Source organism: Tursiops truncatus, chromosome 9 (genome assembly GCF_011762595.2).
Source record: "Tursiops truncatus isolate mTurTru1 chromosome 9, mTurTru1.mat.Y, whole genome shotgun sequence".
In the NCBI taxonomy this organism is placed as follows: Eukaryota; Metazoa; Chordata; class Mammalia; order Artiodactyla; family Delphinidae; genus Tursiops; species Tursiops truncatus.
Genome location: NC_047042.1, coordinates 1 through 5,219, shown reverse-complemented (window position 1 = coordinate 5,219; position 5,219 = coordinate 1).

Genomic DNA, 5,219 nt, shown 5'->3' with positions numbered 1-5,219 from the left:
GAGGCATGCAGCTCTTTCCAGGAGTTCTTAGTCGCTTTGCTTTAAAGGAAGTACACGTCCGGGGACTCCTAGGCCCCGCGGACGTGCATCATTTTCCCTCCAAGGTCACTGAGTGCCTCCAGACACCTGTGGGCCGGCTGAGCAACGTCGAGGTCCATTGGTTGATTCCCTCGGAGGACCCCTGTGCGTGCCGAGTGCTGGGCAACCACACACTGCGCGTTCCTTGAGGAGCGCTACATCTCCAGAGCCCTCGAACGCCCTCAGGACAACATGGCTGGTGAGTGCGAAGTGCCCAGGAAGACTCTCTCATGGCCCTTGTGTGAGCTGCCATGAGAGAATGCTGTGCTTGGAACAATGCGAGGCGCGCCCTCGTACCTGAAGTCACTCTGCTCGAGGAGAAAGATAGCGTCTTAGCATGCTGTGTGGCTCCCGGCACACCCAGCATGAACCCACGCCTGGAAGTAAGGCCCTGATTTGCCGTGTAGAAGCGGAGGCGTGCTGCAGTTTCCAGGAGGTGGTGGCCTCTGCTCTACATACCTTGAATGGCAGCACAGCTTTCTGCACACCTGGGAGGCTAGCCGGGGCACCCAGTTCCCGGCAGGAACACTGAGTACCCCCAGGTGTACCTGGGTCTGCTAAGCAACATCCAGGCCCGTAGCCCTTTAGAGCCCCTCTGTGCACGCTGAGTGTAGGGAAACGCACTGCCCTCTCTTTTGGAGCAGCTTGGTTTCCTCAGCACTCGCACACGTTCACAAACACCGTTCTGGCACATCCCACATAGCGTGGAGGTCTTACGCTTTGCCCTAATCGGAGCTGCGCTCAGAGTAACCCTCGTCTTCGCATTCCATCCAGGACCTCCTGACTTAAAGCACGGTGCCTCCTAGAGGATGGCGGCTTGCGTTTTTAGTGCAATCAAGTCCTGTTCTTTCTTTGGCACTGCAGGCAACCCCAGGCCCAGAGGAGCAGCTACAGCGTTCCTTGGTTGAGACAGCTCGCTGGATGCGGGACTCCCTACTTCGATAAGTTGACTCAGGGAAGGAAACACAGGGTAACCGGTGTCTCTTGGGAGTCATTAGAAACCACAGAGATGTACGCTGAGTGTGCCCATGAAAACGGGGGCCTGCTGGAACTAGCCCTGCTTTCCCATTTTGAGGGCGGCATTCATGCCTGCCTTGACGCTCCCTTATGTTCCCGGCTCCCGACAGGCCAGTGAGCCCTGGAAGAATGCTTCGGGGAAAATTATGAGTTTGCTCTGTCTAAACCAGGGGCTTCCGTGGCCGCGGTGGCGGTCCGCATGACAGGCTCTAGAGCTAAAGGGAACCTCAACGTGAGAACTCGCCTCCAGGTTAGGCCCTGAGTAGCCGTGCAGAAAGGGAGGCATGCAGCTCTTTCCAGGAGTTCTTAGTCGCTTTGCTTTAAAGGAAGTACACGTCCGGGGACTCCTAGGCCCCACGGGTGTTCATCATTTTCCCTCCAGGGTCACTGAGTTCCTCCAGACACTTGTGGGCCGGCGGAGCAACGTCGAGGTCCATTGGTTGATTCCCTCGGAGGACATCTGTGCGTGCCGAGTGCTGGGCAACCACACACTGCGCGTTCCTTGAGGAGCGCTACATCTCCAGAGCCCTCGAACGCCCTCAGGACAACATGGCTGATGAGTGCGAAGTGCCCAGGAGGACTCTGTCATGGCCCTTGTGTGAGCAGCCATGAGAGAACGCTGTGCTTGGAACACTGCGAGGCCCGCCCTCGTATCTGAAGTCACTCTGCTCGAGGAGAAAGTCGGCATCTTAGCATGCTGTGTGGCTCCCGGCACACCCAGCCTGAACCCATGCCTGGAGGTAAGGCCCTGATTTGCCGTGCAGAAGCGGAGGCGTGCTGCAGTTTCCAGGAGGTGGTGGCCTCTGCTCTGCGTACCTTGAACGGCAGCACAGCTTTCTGGACACCTGGGAGGCTAGCCGGGGCACCCTGTTCCCGGCAGGAACACGGAGTAACCCCAGGCGCACCTGGGTCTGCTAAGCAACATCCAGGCCCGTAGCCCTTTAGAGCCCCTCTGTGCACGCCGAGCATAGGGAAACGCACTGCCCTCTCTTTTGGAGCAGCTTGGTTTCCTCAGCGCTCGCACACGTTCACGCACACCGTTTTGGCACGTCCCACATGGCGCGGAGGTCTTACACATTGCACTAATCGGAGCTGCGCTCAGAGTAACCCTCGTCTTCGCATTCCATCCAGGACCTCCTGACGGAAGGCACCGTGCCTCCTAGAGGACGGCGGCTTGTGTTCTTACTGCAATTCAAGTCCTGTTCCTTCTTTGGCACTGCAGGCAGCCCCAGGCCCAGAGGAGCAGCTACGGCGTTCCTTGGTTGAGACAGTTCGCTGGATGCGGGCCTCCCTACTTCGATAAGTTGACTCAGGGAAGGAAACACAGGGTAACCGGTGTCTCTTGGGACTCGTTAGAAACCACAGGGATGTACGCTGAGTGTGCCCATGAAAACGGGGGCCTGCTGGAACTAGCCCTGCTTTCCCAGTTTGAGGGCGTCATTCATGCCTGCCTTGACGCTCCCTGACATTCCCGGCTCCCGACAGGCCAGTGAGCCCTGGAAGAATGCTTTGGGGAAAAGTATGAGTTTGCTGTCTCTAAACCAGGGGCTTCCGTGGCCGTGGTGGCAGTCCGCATGACAGGCTCTAGAGCTAAAGGGAACCTCAACGTGAGAGCTCGCCTCCAGGTTAGGCCCTGAGTAGCCGTGCAGAAAGGGAGGCATGCAGCTCTTTCCAGGAGTTCTTAGTCGCTTTGCTTTAAAGGAAGTACACGTCCGGGGACTCCTAGGCCCCACGGGCGTGCATCATTTTCCCCCCAAGGTCACTGAGTGCCTCCAGACACCTGTGGGCCGGCTGCGCAACGTCGAGGTCCATTGGTTGATTCCCTCGGAGGACCCCTGTGCGTGCCGAGTGCTGGGCAACCACACACTGCGCGTTCCTTGAGGAGCGCTACATCTCCAGAGACCTCGAACGCCCTCAGGACAACATGGCTGGTGAGTGCGAAGTGCCCAGGAAGACACTGTCATGGCCCTTGTGTGAGCTGCCATGAGAGAACGCTATGACTGGAACACTGCGAGGCCCGCCCTCGTACCTGAAGTCACTCTGCTCGAGGAGAAAGTCGGCATCTTAGAATGCTGTGTGGCTCCCGGCACACCCAGCATGAACCCACGCCTGGACGTAAGGCCCTGATTTGCCGTGCAGAAGCGGAGGCGTTCTGCAGTTTCCAGGAGGCGGTGGCCTCTGCTCTGCATACCTTGAACGGCAGCACAGCTTTCTGGACACCTGGGAGGCTAGCCGGGGCACCCTGTTCCTGGCAGGAACACTGAGTAACCCCAGGCGCACCTGGGTCTGCTAAGCAACATCCAGGCCCGTAGCCCTTTAGAGCCCCTCTGTGCACGCCGAGCGTAGGGAAACGCACTGCCCTCTCTTTTGGAGCAGCTTGGTTTTCCTCAGCACTCGCACACCGTTCACGCACACCGTTCTGTGCACGTCCCACATGGCGCGGAGGTCTTACGCGTTGCCCTCATCGGCGCTGCGCTTCTGACTAACCCTCGTCTTCGCATTCCGTCCAGGACCTCCTGACTGAAGGCACCGTGCCTCCTAGAGGACGGCAGCTTGGGTTCTTACGGCAATTCAAAGTCCCTGTTCCTTCTTTGGCACTTGCACGGCAGCCCCAGGCCCAGAGGAGCAGCTACGGCGTTTCGTTGGTGGAGACAGTTCGCTGGATGTGGGCCTTCCCTACTTCGATAAGTTGACTCAGGGAAGGAAACACAGGGTAACCGGTGTCTCTTGGGACTCGTGTAGAAACCACAGGGATGTACGCTGAGTGTGCCCATGAAAACGGGGGCCTGCTGGAACTAGCCCTGCATTTCCCATTTTGAGGGCGGCATTCATGCCTGCCTGACGCTCCCTGACATTCCCGGCTCCCGACAGGCCAGTGAGCCCTGGAAGAATGCTCGGGGTAAATTATGTGTTTGCTCTCTCTAAACCAGGGCTTCCTGTGGCCGAGGTGGTGGTCCGACATACAGGCTCTAGAGCTAAAGGGAACCTCAACGTGAGAACTCGCCTCCAGGTTAGGCCCTGAGTAGCCGTGCAGAAAGGAGGCATGCAGGCCCTTTCCAGGATTTCTTAGTCCGCTTTGCTTTAAAGGAATTACACGTCCGGGGACTCCTAGGCCCCCACGGGCGTGCATCATTTTCCCTCCAAGGTCACTGAGTGCCTCCAGACACCTGTGGGCTGGCTGAGCAACGTCGAGGTCCATTGGTTGATTCCCTCGGGGACCCCTGTGCGTGCCGAGTGCTGGGCAACCACACACTGCGCGTTCCTTGAGGAGCGCTACATGTCCAGAGCCCTCGAACGCCTCAGGACAACATGGCTGGTGAGTGCGAAGTGCCCAGGAAGACTCTGTCATGGCCCTTGTGTGAGCTGCCATGAGAGAACGCTGTGCTTGGAACACTGCGAGGCCAGCCCTCGTACCTGAACTCACTCTGCTCGAGGAGAAAGTCGGCATCTTAGCATGCTGTGTGGCTCCCGGCACACGCAGCATGAACCCACGCCTGGAAGTAAGGCCCTGATTTGCCGTGCAGAAAGCGGAGGCGTGCTGCAGTTTCCAGGAGGCGGTGGCCTCTGCTCTGCATACCTTGAACGCAGCACAGCTTTCTGGACACCTGGGAGGCTAGCCGGGCACCCTGTTCCCGGCAGAACACTGAGTAAACCCCAGTTGCACCTGGGTCTGCTAAGCACATCCAGCCCCGTAGCCCTTTAGAGCCCCTCTGTGAACGCCGACGTAGGGAAACGCACTGCCCTCTCTTTTGGAGCAGCCTGGGGGTTTCCTCAGCATGGCAACTCGCACACGTTCACGCACCCGTTCCTGAGCCACGTCCCACATCATGGCGCGGAGGTCTTGTCGAGTTGCCCTAATCGGATCTGCGCTCAGAGTAACCCTCGTCTTCACATTCCATCCAGGACCCACCTGACTGAAAGGCAACCGTCCTCCTAGAGGACGGTGCTTGGGTTCTTAATGCAATTCAAGTCCTGTCTCTTTGGCACGCAGGCACCAGGCCCAAGGAGCAGCTACGGCTTCCTTTTGTTGAGACAGTTCGCTGGAAGGTGCGGCCTCCCTACTGTTCGAACTAGTTGACTCATGTAAGGAAACACAGGGTAACCGTGTCTCTTGGACTCGTTAG